The sequence below is a fragment of the Oncorhynchus masou genome, chromosome 24, assembly GCF_036934945.1.
Source record: "Oncorhynchus masou masou isolate Uvic2021 chromosome 24, UVic_Omas_1.1, whole genome shotgun sequence".
Classification (NCBI taxonomy): Eukaryota; Metazoa; Chordata; class Actinopteri; order Salmoniformes; family Salmonidae; genus Oncorhynchus; species Oncorhynchus masou.
The window spans coordinates 63486545-63505680 of record NC_088235.1 but is presented as its reverse complement, the minus strand read 5'-3'; positions in this window follow the sequence as shown (position 1 = coordinate 63505680).

Sequence of the window (19136 nt, the reverse complement as noted above, 5' to 3'; positions counted from 1 at the left end):
GCAGGACAAAGTCATGTGAACGAAGAGAGGACCCAACACATTTCTGAACAATAAAATGCCCAAATAAAAAAATTGTAGTAAACTCAAAATGGCTTTGTAAATAAAAGTATACCAGTGACTGAGCCTATGATTGACTAGAAAAGGCCAGCCAACTGTGGTATATAAAGTGCAGTGGTGCAAGGGTTTTGCAGTTTTAAATAAATCTCAATGCTCCAGTGTAAAGGGTGTCAATTGATCTCAAACACTGAGTGGAAACATTCATATATAAAATATCCCCATAGTCTAGTATAGGCATACATGTAGCTGACACCAGCCTCCTTCTGGCATCAAAAGAAAATCAGGCCTTATTACTAAAATAATACTCCAACTTCAGCTTCAATTTTTTTGTAAGTCGTTGAATATGCAATTTAAAAGAGAGGACTTCATCAATTAAAATTCCAAAATATTTATATGAGATTACAGTCTCAGTCTCATTGACCTGACAGGTAGTAATAGGTGAAAGGTTCAGAGGTTTATTTCTTGCTTTAGAAAATACCATTAGTTTAGATGTCAGTTTTAAGGATAAGCTTCAATTGACACTAGGTATGTTGAACTGTATAAAAAGCAGTTTGGAAGTTCTGGAAAGTTTTTGTGAGAGATGAGGCACAACAATAAATAACAGTATCATCAGCAAAAAGTGAAGTTGGGCATTTTGCAAATTTTTGTCTAAATGATTTATATAAATAGTGAATAAGAGGGGACCAAGTGCAGAGCCCTGGGGCACACCATTACAGACAGACAATTTAACAGACATGAGCCTATCAAATGGCATGCTCCAAAAGACCTACAGTCGACAATCTGTGGGAAATCATGAGCTTCTTGCAGTGAACATGGTGTTGGAGGAATGGAGGCACTGGCTGGAAGGGGTGAACATCCATTCATCGTATGGACCTAATATTCAAATCTGGAGTATTTCCACACCGCCAAACGCCTCAACTGCAGGCAAGATAGATGGGCCCTGCTGTTTGTACCTGGAGCAGAAGCTGGTCGGCCCTCCTCAAGACCACCTCCAGGTATCGACAACAAGCGGATCGCCATCGGACCCTGGCACCCCGGTATCATCTTGGGAAGAAGGTATGGCTATCACCCGGGATCTGCCCCTCTGGGTGGAATCCCGCAAACTCTCCCATCTCTAAAATTATTAGTCCCTCTGCTATTCGTCTTCTGCTGCCCCGTACCCTTTGTATACACCCCACCTTTCATGTGTCCCGAGTTAAATCCATGTCTCATAGCCCTTTGTCTCCTGCTTCCAGGCCCACCCTTCTCCGCCCTCTCATCGACAGCCAACCGAGACACGTCCTGAGTGTTCGACCGCGGGGCAGTACCTGGTTGACTGGGAGGGTTATGGCCTGGAGGAGAGGTGCTGGGTCCCTGCTAGAGACATCCTGGACCCAGTCCTCATCGCCGACTTCCACCGCCGGCACCCTGGTCAACCAGTAATGCCCCCAGGTAGGACGCCAGGTGGCGCCCCTAGGGGTGTACTGACACACACTGATCTGTTTCACCTGTCTTGGTGATTGTCCCCACCCCCTCCAGGTGTCACCCATTTTCCCCATTATCCCTGTGTATTTATACCGGTGTTCTCTTTTTGTCTGTTGCCAGTTCATGTTGTTTGTCAAGTCAACCAGCCTTTTAGTATCTGCTACTGCTTTTCCCCAGTCTCTTTTTTCACGTCCTCCTGGTTTTGACCCTTGCCTGTCCTGAGCCAACCCGCCTGACCACTCTGACTGCCCCTGACCCTGAGCCTGCCTGCCATCCTGTACCTTTGCCCGATCTCCGAATTACCGGCCTCTGTCTGACCTGAGCCTGCCTGCTGTGTTTTACCTTTGTCCCTGTTGCTGTAATAAACATTGTTAATTTGACACGGTCTGCATCTCGGTCTTACCTTCATACCTGATAGGACAGAGCAGCCCAGTCGCTAGGGATTGCCTAAATACAGACTCATTTTGTCGTACTGTATTCCATATAAGGCATCCAGACCTTATGAAAGTTGCACAGTTTCGGCTTACTCTTGTAATAAATCAAATATAATGATACCTAACTTACCATTTCTAACATCCATTGTGACATTGTGGGATGACCAACCTTCAAATGAATGGCAATGCATTTCTTAGCCACTATAAATGTTTGGTTACATAATTTCTTCTTATAACAGTCTCCAGTATCAACATTTCCAAGCAAACAAAAGCAGGGAGAAGAAAGAACATGTAGACATGCTGAGATAAAAGAACATACTCTTTGCCAGAATTCAGACAGCCTTCACAAGACCATAACAAAATGAAATATGTCCTCTTTCGTGTTTTACAGCTCGAGCAGAGGAATTGCATTTCTGAATGCATGTAATTCAGTTTCACTGGCATTAACAGTAATACGTTCTATGGATGGTCTTAAACTGCAGTGATTTATGTCTAAGATTATATGAACATGACTAGACTTACAAACATATCTGTATCAATTCATCATCATTTATAGCTTCTACCAGGTCTTACACACATTTTTGTTTTACATGTTTTGTGTCATCGGGAAAAGCCTCTATCAACCCTTGATACAGTTTGGTCATCAACTTTGGAGGTTTATCAGACTGTCTTAAAATGGTTTCCATCTTTGAAGCATCTGGCTTGTCCAGTGTTTGCTGCAAAGAGAGAATAAAGTTATGTACCTGCCAAAATTCACCTCACCTCCATCACAGACTGGTCTTCCCTGGCTGCCTGATCCGCCTGAAACCCCTGTCAACATCTGATCCTCCTAAAATAAGCCTTGACAAAAAAAATTACCTTGCTGTATTTTTATACAAGAATAGAATCAATGGTTCTATAATTGAAATTACCATTATTCCCAGATCTCAGACTGTAGCTTTACGCTTAAGCTACTGTCCTGTAGCTACTGTACCCATCAACTTAAAATTGAACTTTGTATCATTCACTAATATTGTTAATATACTGTACTGTAATATATACAGCAAAAGTAATATGAGCTCCATAATCTGATCTTCCCTGGCTGTCTGACCCTACTGGGACACCTGTTACCATCTGATCCTGTTAAGACATGGTGAGCATAGTGTTGTGTACTCACCATGAAAGTGAAGCCTGTAGGGCTGTTTAATACTGTGTTTGTGTGAAAAGTAGGGAATTAGCTAGGGAAACTGACCGATCAATAACGTCACATTGCTATGCTGACTAATAAAAACACATTGCCCTGAAAAAAAGTCAATATCTTTCTTCAATAGTTTGTCCCCAATTTCAACATTTGATTCAGGTCTAGTGACTGAGTCCAAAATAATAGCTAACGTTAGCCAACTTTTGGCTAGCTCCCTAACAGTACATCAACTGGTGAAAGCTAGCCAAGTTAATATACTTCTGTTGAAATGGGACAAAACAAAGGCTACAAATCATTTCCATACAAACAACAGCTGTTAGATAGTAATAATAGCTAGAGGCTAGAGCTGAACTGGCTATGGTAAGTTAGCTACTAGCTAGCTAATTGATTCATCTCAGTAAAATGTGTATGGATTGGGTCTCCAATCTCTAGATGGAGCCTCTAACCCGGTATGAATAGCAATGGTGAGATGATAACATGTACACTGCTCATTTCCATCCATATCTTTTCCTATTAGTTATGTGACATTTAACTGACTTCTCGGCACTCTGCATGTCTTAGTGCTGTTTTCATTTGACTGCCTTCTCGTTGTCCCTATGGAACCGGATCTCTGAGTGGAAAAAACTGTATTCTCACAATCGTTGCTTGAGTTTGATACATGTACTGAGACATCCCCTGAGAGATTACAGGATAAACCTTTTGCCATTTTGCATCTACGCACGCTTCAACTTGTCATCTTCTAGGAAATCACCTTTTTGCTGAGAATTCTAGACTGATTCTCAGACCTATTCATGAGCGGATTTGCTTCAGCGATGGAGGTCGGTTTTATTCAAAGTTCATATTGAGATGGTTGAGAAAGAAGTGTTGCTCTATTAAAGTTCAAATCAACACCTCATAGAGATTGGCTGTTTGAAACAGTAGCAAGAGATAGAAATGTCTTAAACGGTAAAAGCCCACTGAGCACACACTGGTTGAATCAACATTGTTTCCACGTCATTTAAATGAAATTACATTGAACCAACATGGAATAGACATTGAATTGACATCTGTGCACAGTGGGAGGTTATTAGATTATTGAGGAAGGTGGAATGGGGGGGGAGTAACAAAGGCCTTAGGATTCTGGACGATGCATGCATCAATCAGGGAAGTAAGAGTCCTTAGGCCCCTAAGCCAGAGGAGCCTGTAGTGAAATGGCATATAGTTCCTCCCAACAGCCTGACTCTGACAACATGAGGACAGGCTAATCCTGTCTGTCACACTGCCAGAGTCACTGCAGCCCCAGGGACCAGGAGCAGGAAAAGGAGAAGAAAGCAAGCTCTCTTATACGACTCAGAAATTATGTCTAATATATTTTTTTATTTCACCTTTATTTAACCAGGTAGGCTAGTTGAGAACAAGTTCTCATTTGCAACTGCAACCTGGCCAAGATCAAGCATAGCAGTGTGAACAGACAACACAGAGTTACACATGGAGTAAACAATTAACAAGTCAATAACACAGTAGAAAAAAAGGGGAGTCTATATACATTGTGTGCAAAAGGCATGAGGAGGTAGGCGAATAATTACAATATTGCAGATTAACACTGGAGTGATAAATGATCAGATGGTCATGTACAGGTAGAGATATTGGTGTGCAAAAGAGCAGAAAAGTAAATAAATAAAAACAGTATGGGGATGAGGTAGGTGAAAATGGGTGGGCTATTTACCAGTAGACTATGTACAGCTGCAGCGATCGGTTAGCTGCTCAGATAGCAGATGTTTGAAGTTGGTGAGGGAGATAAAAGTCTCCAACTTCAGGGATTTTTGCAGTTCGTTCCAGTCGCAGGCAGCAGAGTACTGGAATGAAAGGCGGCCGAAAGGCGGCCAAATGAGGTGTTGGCTTTAGGGATGATCAGTGAGATACACATTTCCCTCTCCTAAATGCTTGTTTGTTTGTACTTGAGTAGCAAGAGGTACATGGGGACATACTAGGGATGGCTAGTGGAGCAGAGAAATGGGCAGTTGAGGAGGGGCCCAAGTGAGATAAAGGCTTTCCGTGTCCACGGGTGAAAGGGGAGAGTGTTGCATTATAATAGGCATGCATCTGCTAGGATACAAATGACAAAATAGGAGCCTGCAGCTTGAAGGGTGTGTGTCGGGAGGGTAGGAAGGGGGCTACAAATAAGTTATTTGGGAAAGCACTGAAACTCTATGATGATGTCAATCATTTTAGAGTGAGGGATATGTGTGTGTGTGTGTGTGTGTGTGTGTGTGTGTGTGTGTGTGTGTGTGTGTGTGTGTGTGTGTGTGTGTGTGTGTGTGTGTGTGTGTGTGTGTGTGTGTGTGTGTGTGTGTGTGTGTGTGTGTGTGTGTGTGTGTGTGTGTGTGTGTGTGTGTGTGTGTGTGTGTGAGGGAGGGAGGGAGAGTGATCAGCAGGGATTAAGAGAGAAAAGATAGAAAATGGACATGCGTACACAAAAGTAGGCGCTGTAACAGAATCTTTAGAACATCTAGCTCTTTCAGAAAATAACTGTGGGTCACAAGGCTGAGAAAGTCTTCAACTTGTCTGAAAGCACAGCAAGACGGAAATGAATCCACCTTCAAGCTTCTGGCCTAAAAACATGAATGGACTTGCTTCAACCCAACAGATGTGAAAAAAATAAGTACTATTGATAACTTCTCGTGAGAGGTTGCGTTCAATAAGATATCCACTGACTATGACCCCACCAGTGGTGGCCAGTGCCGTTTATGATGAGGGAGGACAATTTATTTTTTAATGAGCATGGCCTTATTTCTATCACATCATGTTGGATGACTGTCATTCATATTCCATTCACCAAGTTCATCGATAGGTTTAGGCCACTACATGATACTCAAATATTCCTTATACCCATCATGAGCTTGCTGCAACATAGCCTTTAAATGAAAGTTTACGACGTAGTTGCACACAGCTCAAGAGAACATTTTGAGATGGCAGGCAGTGACACATGGACAAACAGTGACACATTTAGCGCCTTGCAAACTCTTGCCTGCATCTACTTTATTTAGGGTTTAACCATTAGTCCAACAGTTGCAAACGATAGTTTCTATTGGACAAATTCAGGTATTTTTATTGCTGTTTTTTATGCTTCCATTTAAGAAATGTTTTTCAACAGAATTGGCAGAATGAATAAACCCCTGGTCACGCACAAATACAATTCACTTTCATAGCAGCCATGTTGTATTCCTTCTCCTCTATGCACTCTCATCCTTTCATCTTTTCCCTTCATTTGTGGACTTCAATACAACACATCAGCTGTATGTGACCGGGCGAAAAAACCTTTCCAAGCCAAACCATGTCATAACCGCTACACACAGCCTACATCCTTTTCCCCATATTAGCTAAAGTAACATCCTAGTCAACATAGCTAATAGGACTAATGTGTTAGTAAACCCACTACAATCATGCAGTAACGTAACAGTGTATAGTCAGTAATCAGTTACATCGGCGGGCCCCAGTGGCAATAAATTAATAAAACCAAAAGCTTACCTTGACTTGGGAGAGTTCCAGTGTTGTGTTGGATAGTCATAGCCAGCTAGCAACCATAGCATCCCTCTGTTTGAGCCGGGTGTTTGAGTAACTAAACTAGCTAGCTGCATTTGCTAGCTAAGTAAGTGAAACTGAAAGTAATTTGTTTTGAAGAAATGTATTTGTTGAAAACTGTTCAACTATTGTCTTTCTCGCTTTTTGAGTCAACTACTCACCACATTTTATGCACTGCAGTGCTAGCTAGTTGTAGCTTATGCTTTCAGTACTCGATTCATTCACTGATTCTTTGATTGGGTGGACAACATGTCAGTACAAGCTACAAGAGCTCTGATAGGTTGGAGGATGTCCTCCAGAAGTTGTTCCTAATTACTGTGTAAGTCTATGGAAGGGGGTGAGAACCAAGAGCCTAGATTTTGCATTGAAGTCAATGTACCAAGAGGAGGACAAAAGCTAGCTGTCCTCAGGCTACACAAGGGTGATACCCTACAGAGTCTGTTGAGGCTACTGTAGACCTTCATTGCAAAACAGTGTGTTTTAATCAATTATTTGGTGACTTAAATATATTTATTATAGTTTTAATCAGAAGGGATAACTTTTTTAATGTTTCACTATTTTTCATTTTTATGAAATTCACTGAGGAGGATGGTCCTCCCCTTCCTCCTCTGAGGAGCCTCCACTGGACCCCACAGACCTTAAATTTCCCTTGACAGGAGAGAATGTGAAGGTGCATCTTGTGCTTCGCTGTTGTGATGCCGCTCTCTTTCATATCTGGAATTACCACAGGGAGTTCTATACAAGCAATCTACAATCCAATTTGTTGATGATTTCCCATGAATCAAAAATACCTTGGATGTTACAGTGACATGGTAGATGGGTCATTCCATGAATTGAGTGCCTTTTATGTCTCTCAGACATTATGTGTGTTGATAAAACACTCAATTTAACAATTGGATCACATACATCTACACTCTAACAAAATAATTCCAATAGGGTCGTTCCATGTCATTTCAGTAAGCCATGACACCCACCATCTCAGGTTGTTCTGAAATCATTTCTGTAGTTAAAATCAGATACGATTTAGCCTTCTTGTTACATTATTTTGTTGAAATATAATTTGATCCCTGAGATGTTAAGCTAATCGATTGCACCCAAATTGGCCATTTTAATTTATAGGATTCATATGATATTAAATAAATATAGTAGCTAACATCCGATTTGAACCAAACTTTTTTCTAACAATGACTAAGACATGAGGAATCCAAAGACATCAAAAGCCATCCATGAACCCCCCACGCCAATCCCAACCCAACAACAAGTACACAATAACAGTTCTCTATGTCTGACAAGTAGCATGGCGCTGCAGCTGGGAGTATTGTTTATTCATCATTCCTTTCTTAATTTTCTAATTTAACTGTAAGATGTAAACATTTTTATTGTTCCTGGGGGATGTTGCCATAGTGATAACCAAAAGATACCTGTGTTTCCCGGAGGCTCTTCCTGGAGGCTGTTGCCATAGTGATAACCAAAAGATACCTGCGTTTTGCAATGTTGTTTTACTCCTGTTCAGAGAAATTAGTTATAGAAGTTAGGTTTAAGTTCCATCCTACATCGTGATATTACCAGGTTCTAGTTTTTGAAAAACCCAATTCTAACATTTAATCCTATCCAATTGCCAAAATCTGATCAGTTAACTTTGAAAAACTGGGCCATGGTGTGGAAATCAGAGATTACTATTCAGGAACACCTTTCTGCTTCACTTGCCGCCCTCTAAACATGCATCAATAATGAACCATCACATAAAGATGGAAACATATAAACGTGACATGTGCCAAATGAATACATTTTCTCCCATGAGGACAAAAGTTGACTAAACAGACTGAACACGCAGTAAACCAAACTCACAGTCCTTCTGTCTCTCATTCAATCTCTCCCTCACATATACAACATGTTTCACATAGACCCATACACACAGAGAGATAGTCGTACAGAGACATGCACTTGTACGCAAGGACACATGCAAGCACATGCTTGCACACACACACAATCATGGCAGGACCGAGATAAAGTTGACCAAGATCATCAAATTCAAATTTATTTGATGAATAGTTAATTGCTGACTCTGTTTTAAAATGCACTATAAACTTCAAGGTTTTCATTTAATTTAGTTGTGTGCTCTGAACGCTCAGAGAGCAAAACGCTCTGAATTTAGGAAAGGAAAATCTGACAATGCTCTGAATTTACGTACTTCCAGGGCGCACTCTAAGCTCTGGCACTCCAGAATTTACAAACCCACCCTATGTTAGCTTTATCCTCAGTTAGATATTGTGTTTTCACTTATTGCATCTGCATGCTTGTTATGTTCTCCCTGGTGCACTCGTCCATTTATGACGTGAGATGGCTGCTTGTTCTAAATAGCATAGACCAAATCAGAATGTTTGTAAACCATTCTGGTAGTTCAGGTTTTCCATTCATTGAGGAAAGGCTCTAGCCTTACAAAGGTACATTGCCTTGGTTGCAGCTGCCCTGTATGCTAGCCAGAGCCATGCATTGTATTTGTATGTATTTAAAAAAAATACATAGCCAGCCAGCTAGCTCTATTTGCAATGTTGGATAGATAGCTAATCGGTTCCATTTATGGAAATAACAACATTTATCTAACGGTATTTTAATTTTAACTTCACTTACTGACATTGCACAGCATGCATGTTTGCAAAAACAGCAGCTAACTAATATTAGCTAGCTTATCAGTTGCCCCCAACTACCTAGCTAGTTAGCTAGCTGAGTTCCAGTTACTGTCTTATTATTTTTCAACTATCTTGTTTGAACACCGAATGACAGCAAGCTGCCTTGCCAGAGGGTGCGGTAGCAAGTATCAGTGTGTTTGATGCCATTCCATTTGGTCCTTTCCCGTCATTATTATGAGCGTTCCTCCCCTTAGCAGCCTCCACTGATGTCAACCTGTAATCATTGCCATGTGAATGTTTCCACAACTTGATTGGAATCTATCTGATTGGAGTCTAACCTTTCCTCATAGAATTTTGCCGGTGCTTAACTCTATTCCAAGCATACTCATAACATGATGCAGCCACCACCATGCTTAAAAATATGAAGAGTGGTATGTTTGGCACCATGAGTGAAGGAGATTTTGTTGCGAAATAGGAAGCCGATTCTAGATTTAATTTTGGATTGGAGATGTTTGATGTGAGTCTGGAAGGAGAGTTTACACTCTAACCAGACACCTAGGTATTTGTAGTTGTCCACATATTCTAGGTCAGAACTGTCCAGAGTAGTGATGCTAGTCGGACGGGAGGGTACGGGAACAAATCGGTTGAAGAGCATGCACTTAGTTTTACTAGCATTTAAAAGCAGTTGGAGGCCACGGAATGAGTGTTGTATGGCGTTGAAGTTCGTTTGGAGGTTTGTTAGCACAGTGTCCAAAGAAGGACCAGATGTACAGTATACAGAATGGTGTCGTCTGCGTAGAGGTGGATCAGAGAATCACCAGCAGCAAGAGTGGCATCATTGATATATACAGACAAAATAGTCGGCCCGAGAATTGAACCCTGTGGCACCCCCACTGAGACTGCCAGAGGACCGGACAACAGACCCTCCGATTTGAAACACTGGACTCTATCTGAGAAGTAGTTGGTGAACCAGGCATGGCAGTCATATGAGACGTCAAGGCTGTTGAGTCTGCCGATAAGAATGCGGTGATTGACAGAGTTGAAAGCCTTGGCCAGGTCGATGAAGACGGCTGCACAGTACTGTCTTTATCGATGGCGGATATGATATCGTTTAGGACCTTGAGCGAGGCTGAGGTGCACCCATGACCAGCTCGAGAAACCAGATTGCATAATGGAGAAGGTACGGTGGGAATTGAAATGGTCGGTGATCTGTTTATTAACTTGGCTTTCGAAGATTTTAGAAAGGCAGGGCAGGATGGATATAGGTCTATTACAGTTTGGGTCTAGAGTGTCTCCCCCTTCAAAGAGGGGGATGACCGTTGCAGCTTTCCAATCTTTGGGGATCTCAGATGATACAAAAGAGAGGTTGAATAGGCTAGTATAATAGGGGTTGCAACAATTTTGGCAGATAATGTTAGAAAGAGAGGGTCCAGATTTTCTAGCCCAGCTGATTTGTAGGGATCCAGATTAAGCAGCTCTTTCAGAACATCAGCTATCTGGATTAGGGTTTATGAGAAGCGTGGGGGGGTGCAAGTTGCTGCAGGGGGTGCTGAGATGTTGGTCGGGGTAGGGGTAGCCAGGAGGAAAGCATGGCCAGCCGTAGAAAAATGCTTATTGAAATGATTGATTATCATGGATTTATCGGTGGTGACAGTGTTTCCTATCCTCAGTGCAATGGGCAGCTGAGAGGAGGTGCTCTTATTCTCCATGGACTTTACAGTGTCTGAAAACTTTTTGGAATTAGAGCTACAGGAAGCAAATTTCTGTTCAGGTCAGTCAAGTCTGGGGTGAACCAATGTCTATATCTGTTCTTAGTTCTACTTAAGATGGAGAGGAAAGCAATTTTGAAGAGCAACCAACCATCCTATACTGACGGGATGAGGTCAATATCATTCCAAGATACCCGGGCCAGGTCGATTAGAAGGGCCTGCTCGCTGAAGCGTTATTGGGGGCGTTTAAGAGAGATGAATGATGGTCGTTTGACCGCGGACCCATTACGCACGCAGGCAATGAGGCAGTGATCGCTGAGATCCTGGTTGAAGACAGTAGAGGTGTATTTAGAGGGCAAGTTGGTCAGGATGATCTCTCAGAGGGTGCCCATGGTTACGGATTTAAAGTTGTACCTGGTAGGTTCCTTGATAATTTGTGTGAGATTGCGGGCATCTAGCTTACATTGTAGGACAGCCAGGGTGTGAAGCATGTCCAAGTTTAGGTCACCTAGAGGTACGAACTCTGAAGATAGATGGGGGGCGATCAATTCACAAATGGTGTTCAGGGCACAGCTAGGGGCTGACAGGGTCTATAGCAAGCGGCAACTGTGAGAGACTTGTTTCTGGAAAGGTGGATTTTTAAAAGTAGAAGCTCAAATTGTTTGGGCACAGACCTGGATTGTATGACAGAACTCTGTAGGCTATCTATGCAGTAGATTGCAACTCCGCCCCCTTTGGCAGTTCTATCTTGTCAGAAAATGTTATAGTTTGGTTTGGAAATTTCAGGATTTTTGGTGGCCTTCCTAAGCCAGGATTCAGACAAGGCTAAGACATCCGGGTTGGCAGAGTGAATAAAGCAGTGAATAAAACAAACTTAGGGAGGAGGCTTCTAATGTTAACATGCATGAAACCAATGCTTTTACGGTTACAGAAGTCAACAAATGAGAGCGCCTGGGGAATGTTCCAGAGGACAGAGGAGGAGTAGGATAAGAGTACGGCTAAAGGCTAAAAGAACTGGTCGTCTAGTGCGTTCAGAACAGAGAGTAAAAGGAGCAGATTTCTGGGTGCGGAAGAATAGATTGAAGGCATAATGTACAGACAAGGGTATGGTAGGGTGTTAGTACAGTGGAGGTAAGCCTAGGCATTGAGTGACGATGAGAGAGGTTTTGTCTCTATAGGCACCATTTAAGCCAGGTGAGGTCCCCACATGTGTGGGGGGTGGAACAAAAGGGCTAGCTAAGGCATATTGAGCAGGCCTGGAGGCTCTACAGGAAAATAGACAAAAATCACTAACCAAAACAGCAATAGACAAGCCATATTGACATTAGGGAGAGGCATGTGTAGCCGAGTGATCATAGGGTCCAGTTGGTAGCTAGGCAAGCTGGAGGCACGGCGATTCAGACAGCTAGCAGGCCGGGGCTAGCAGGCTAGATGATGGGGCTCAGGGGGATGTCGCAACGGGAGAGCCTGTTGAAACCCCCTCGGACGGTTAGAGGTATTGAAGCCCAGGAATTGTCTGATGGATCTCTTCGGCTAGCCGGGAGATGGGCCTAACTTGTGGCTAGCTCCATGCTAACTGGTGCTTGCTTCGGGACAGAAACCCCATCAGACGGTTACGTCGGCAGACCAGTCGCGATGGATCGGTGGGGCTCCGTGTCGGCAGCAAAGGGTGCAGGGCAATTGGCAAAAGAGGTAATTGAGCCCAGGAATAGTCTGATGGAACTCTTCGGCTAGCCGGGAGATGGGCCTAGCTCGAGGTTAGCTCCAGGCTAACTGGTGCTTGCTTCGGGACAGAGACGTTAGCCAGGAATAGCCATTCGGATATCAGCTAGCTAGCTGTGATGATCCAGAGTAAGGTTCAGAGCTTGCGGTAGGAATCCAGAGATGTGGTAGATAAAAAGCAGTCCAACATGCTCTGGCTTGATATCGCACTGTGCAGACTGGCAGGAATTGATCTGGCTGAGGCTGGCAGATGTCTGAGTTAATGGTGATGACCGCTAGCAGTGGCTAACTGACTACTAGCTAGTAGCTAGTTAGCTGGCTAGCTTCTGAACGTGGTTCCGGTTCTACAGTATAAAAAATAGCAGATCCATACCACATTGGGTGAGGCGGGTTGCAGGAGAGTATGTTCAGTCCGTAGATGGAAATTGAGATTAAAAATATTAAAAATATATACAAAATATGTACAAAGAAAAATGATATATACATGAGTGTACTGATACACCATCCAAAGTTTAATTTAAACTTCACCATGCACAAAGAGATATCATTTACATTTACTTATGTAAATGTAATATTTCAGTTCTTTTATTTTTTATAAATTAGCAAAAATGTCTAAAACCTGTTTTTGCTTTGTCATTATGGAATATTGTGTGTAGATTGATGAGGGGATTTATTTTTAAATCCATTTTAGAATAAGGCTGTAAACTAACAAAATGTGGAAAAAGTCAAGGGGTCTCAATACTTTCCAAAGGCAGTGTATATCTATTGGCTGGTGGTTATGTTTAAATAACTCTTGTGGTAAACACGGAACAAAACACTCAGACATTCAATAGATGAAATCCAAGAGCCCTGAACCATGGACCACCGATTCTGTCCTTACATGAGGAGACTTCGACCTCCACAAAACATCCCCCCTTTATCCTCAAATCACTGGCTGTGCCTGATGTGGCATAACAAGGGAATAACTGGGTTAAATCTAATGGTATAAACAATACCCAATGACAGAAATAAATTGTCTGGTATTTTACTCTTTGGTTATCAGTCATTGACCTTCATTGGAAATCTTAATATTAGATTTTGAGTACGAGGCTGTATCACAATAAATTGGAATACATAAAGGAGTAGGAAGGAACAATTTGATGCATCTATCAAGGCTCAATGCGAGACCCAAATGCAGACACAGGAGGCTGATGATTGGAGTCTTACAATGTTTATTAATCCAAGGTAGTAGGCAAGAGAATGGTCATGGATAGGCAATAAGGTCAAAACCAGATCAGAGTCCAGGAGGTACAGAGTGGCAGACAGGCTCGTGATCAAGGCAGGCAGAATGGTCAGGCAGGTGGCTATAAAGTCCAGAAACGAGTTAGGGTCAAAACCAGGAGGACTAGAAAAAGGAGAATGCAAAAAGCAGGAGAACGGGGAAAAATAGTGGTTGACTTGGAAACATACAAGATGAACTGGCACAGAGAGACAGGAAACACAGGGATAAATACACTGGGGAAAATAAGCGACACCTGGAGGGGGTGGAGACAATCACAAGGACAGGTGAAACAGATCAGGGTGTAACAGCATCATTATTTTTTAAACTGAGGGTTGTCCAACATTTTCTTTTTCTTTGGGGAGGGTTATGTGTTTTTTTTATTGGAAACAGGAGAGGGTAGTGCGTTTTTCCCCCCTGGATTACATTCGTTCTTTTGCAGGTTTTACTATATAATTTCTTCCATCCGAGCCAAATTTCCTCATCCCCCTATATCAAGGTGTTTTGGTACTTCTCTTATGCACTACGCTTTTCTGTGTGCTAACTTTTACTATACAACAGGTCTGTAGTGGTAGGTAGATCGTGACAATAGTGGTAGGTATTATTTCCTATTATTCTGTACATATTCCAAATCACTCCATTTAGTATATGTTACGTTTAGTATAGTATGTATTAATTTGTGGATGTCCAAAACCCATTTCATAAGATACTATATATTACGAATTACAATTTGTATTATATGTTACTAATTTGCAAAATGTACAATATGTTACAAATGTACAAAATGTATATGTTCCAAATTCTTGCTAGTGTCAGAACAGAAATTACAAGACTATGTTCTAATACTGTTATTGCATCAAATGGATGTTTTATGTAACAGAATAGTTTTTTTTAGAACACTCATCTGTGTGTGGACTGAAAGTGGACCTCTGGGAGATTTAACACTGACAGTGGATTTACGATGGAATGGTGATAATACAACATTCAATTCCATGATTAGTGTCTGTGTGTCTGTCTGTCGGTAACCGGGAGAACCAATCTCCAGGTTCTTTAATGAAAGGATTTAGTATTCTAGGTTGCATTAGTATTTTTGTACAAGCAAGCAGTAAACGAACTAGAGACAGATATTTGGTGCCATTTAAATCTTGAGATCTGTTGCATGAGAGCAAAATGTGTCTTTGTATAAATTCTCTCATCTGTGATTAGTCATGAATATGTTCAGGATGGATTTTGCTAAAAAATGCTGTGGCTTAGTCCTGCTGGTTGGGCTCTCAACGAATCACCTACGGGGGGCTCGTTGACAAGCTCCATTACTGCAGTAATTAAATAATAAAGTTTACTTGTTTTGAAGAAATGTAGAAGTCTCTCCTTTTGATTACAATATTTCCAAGACACTAGGTGGCTGTTTGCTAGCTGGCTAACATTAGCTAGCCTAGGGGTTAGGGGTTAAGGTTAGGGCAAATGTTAGCTAAAGGGGTTAAGGTTAGGCTGAGGGGAAGTGTTATCTAACATGCTAAGTAGTTGCAAAGTAGCTCAAATGTAGTAAGTAGTTGAAAAGTTGCTAAAATGCTAAAGTTATCCGTGACGAGATTCGAACTCGCAATCTTTTGGGTTGCTAGACGTTCACGTTATACGTGAAGAGGGCATGACAAAACCTTTTCCCCCTCAGGAGACTGAAAAGATTTGGCATGGGGCCCCAGATCCTCAAACGGTTCTACAGCTGCACCATTGAGAGCATCCTGACCGGTTGCATCACCGCCTGGTATGGCAACTGCTCGGCATCTGACCGTAAGGCGCTACAGAGGGTAGTGCAAACGGCCCAGTACATCACTGGGGCCAAGCTTCCTACCATCCAGGACCTATATAATAGGCGGTGTCAAAGGAAAGCCCATAAAATTTTCAGAGACTCCAGTCACCCAAGTTATAGAGTGTTTTCTCTGCTATCGCACGGCAAGCTTTACCAGAGCGCCAAGTCTAGGACCAAAAGGCTCCTCAACAGCTTCTACCCCCAAGCCATTAGACTGCTGAACAATTCATAATATTGCAACCGGACAATTTACCCCCCTTACATTTACTATGTTATGTCTAGTCTATGAGAACAGGCTGAGCAATCATCACCCATAAAAACATTCAAAGGTGCATACATTGTTTTATATGAATCTACAAGAACAAATAGGAATAGCGGATAGGCCAAGTGCATCATTGCATATGAAAGAACAGTGAAGACATTTTTTTTAACCTTTATTTAACTAGGCAAGGTAAGAACAAATTCATATTTACAAAGACAGCCTACCAAGGTCAAACTCGGACGACGCTGGGCCAATTGTGCACCGCCCTATGGGACTCCCAATCACGGCTTGTTGTGATACAGCCTGGAATCAAACCAGGGTCTGTGCCTTAGACCACTGCGCTACTCGGGAGCCCCACAGCTAAAAAAATCTTGTTTATGGACAATACAATTATTCTACCTAGACTAGCCCACAACACCACAATGCACTGACTAATTGCATTAGAGTACAACATCCTAGCCTATTCTAGACTGCATTGAAAATGACATTTGAATAATGGCGCAAAAGCCCTGTGATTTGAATGTTTCAATTGATTTGGATCAGTTGTGGGTCTACTCAACAGTATATAAGGTCTTGAAAGATACAGTAGCAGGCAAGAATGGCTGTATTTTTACTTCTGATACTGAATGCGCTGTCTGTTGAAGATCATTCTCCAAAGTCATCCTATAATAATGTGGCCACATATTCTCCAGGCAGGCCCAGTTATTCGGGAAAGTTTAATACAAGCTCTGCCTCCTCTCCAATCCGAGCAGCTATTCCTTGTGCACCTATAACTTAACTCTTCAATATAGCCTAAATCTGTATAATTTACCTTTAAAAATGTATTACCTTTTATATGTGGCATACACAACCAATCACAATGATTTCATCTGATTAGGCTACTTCAAAAATCTCCTGTAGGCAATTCACATGTTCATCCAAAATATAATTCCGGCGTCCTCAAAATGGCTTGACATTAACTATGGTTCCATCCAACCTTTTAATGTGAGTAAAGTAGCTCACATGTCTGGTAAAAAAAATGTCACCACATAATGGGAAAGCATGCAGTTTATTAGGCTACAGATGAAGTAAGTTATGATGAACTTCACAGGGTGGTGATATTGCGCAGTGATGAGGTTGATGATCCTTTCAACAAATATCTAGGGTCTTATTCTTGGTCACAAGATGATCAATGCTTGGTTGCCCTTTGACAAATAAAAATAACCTCACACTTTTTTTCCATAATAATCTCATCATGTAGTAGGCCATACCTGCACTGTATCTGCAAGCTGTTACTTAGATGGTACGTGCCAATACCAGAGTGGGCACATTCGCTATACCTACGTCAACATTTTTGTGACAAAACCATTAGTATGCCCAGAGTTGAACATGCGATTTAATTCTACTTTGATTTTAAAGCGTAGATTTTTTTAATTCAGTACATTTAACCTCAAAAGGTATTTGTGTGTGCACTACGTATTTACGCACAGACCTTTATCTGAAACAAGTCAATTTGATGGAAACACAGCTCTGATGGGAAAATGCTCCCGCGTTTCCCTTGGCCGGTTGTTGCCGGGATTTGGCCGATAAAAAAATAAAAAGCCGATTAAATAAAATTGTAGCAGGCCAAATTGTCCAGGAGAGGCTGTCTATAATAGCCTACACCCTGGATTCGTGTTTCAGCATCACACTCTCTCTCTCATGCGTTGCACACACATGCGCCTGCTGCGGAGGAGAGCGAGAGCAACAAAGGAGCCTTGGCCTAGGCCACTGTTTATTGTGAAGATGGGGGCCTTTTCCATTGCAGTAAAACAAACGTTAGAGGAACAATAGTATGCCTATAGTGAAAAGCCTACAAGGGGAATTTAATATAAATTGTAATATTGTAGTGGACTAAGATGAGAAGAATGCAGGCTACTGTGCAACTCCCTATTTAAGCAGGATGACATTTTGGAACTAAAATATATTTATAATAATTTGTTTTATCAATATTATTATCATTGTGTGTCATTGTTATTATTGTAAACCTATTTATTAATCAAAACCAGTTCTTTAAATATGCTAAACTCGTTTTGTTTAATTCTGTTGAGACATTTTCATCAGCTAAATTAAATTCAATCTGTCTTTTTAATTGTGTGCTCCGTATTTAGTTTATGATAGGATATAACTAGGTCTGAACTGATTGCTGAACTGACTGATCACATCAAACAGATGTACAACAGACCACACACACAGTCTCAGTTTTTGATAACACAACCCTAGGTAACAGTACAGATGAAAAATGATCAGGCATATTGTACATCTTACTGTAGAAATTATTGCTGATAAAAAGTATAGGTTGGGACTGTTGTTAAAATACAATAAATAATTTTTATTCTGAACTGGAATAAACTAATTGATCACATCACACAGATGTAGACCAGAAAACACACACACACACAGTCCTCATGAGAGGTGTGTGACTGGTTGAAGTTTTCAACAAGCAGGTCTATTCTGGGTTCAGTTTGTGAAAGTGCAACCCTGAGGTCATGCTCAGCATTGAGTCTGTTTCTTTACTTGTTTCTTAAGTATGCTTTCGGAAAGTACTCAGACCCCTTGACTTTTTCCCCCTTGACTCATTCTAAAATGAAATAAATAAATACAAATCCTCAGCAACACACAATACCGTCCAATGACAAATCGGAAAAATATGTTTTTGAAGTTTTTGCTAATTTATTAAAAATAAAAAACAGAAATACCTTATTTACATAAGCATTCAGACCCTTTGCTATGAGACTCAAAATTGAGCTCAGGTGCATCCTGTTTCCATTGATCATCCTTCAGATAATTCTACATCTTGATTGGACTCTACCTGTGGTAAGTTCAACTGATTGGACATGATTTGGAAAGGCACACTATGTCTATATAAGGTCCGACAGTTGACAGTGCATGTCAGCACAAAAACCAAGCCATGAGGTCGTGGGAATTGTCCATAGAGCTCAGAGACAGGATTGTGTCGAGGCACAGATCTGGGGAAGGGTGTGTACCAAAAGATGTCTTCAGCATTGAAGGTCCCCAAGAACATAATGGCCTC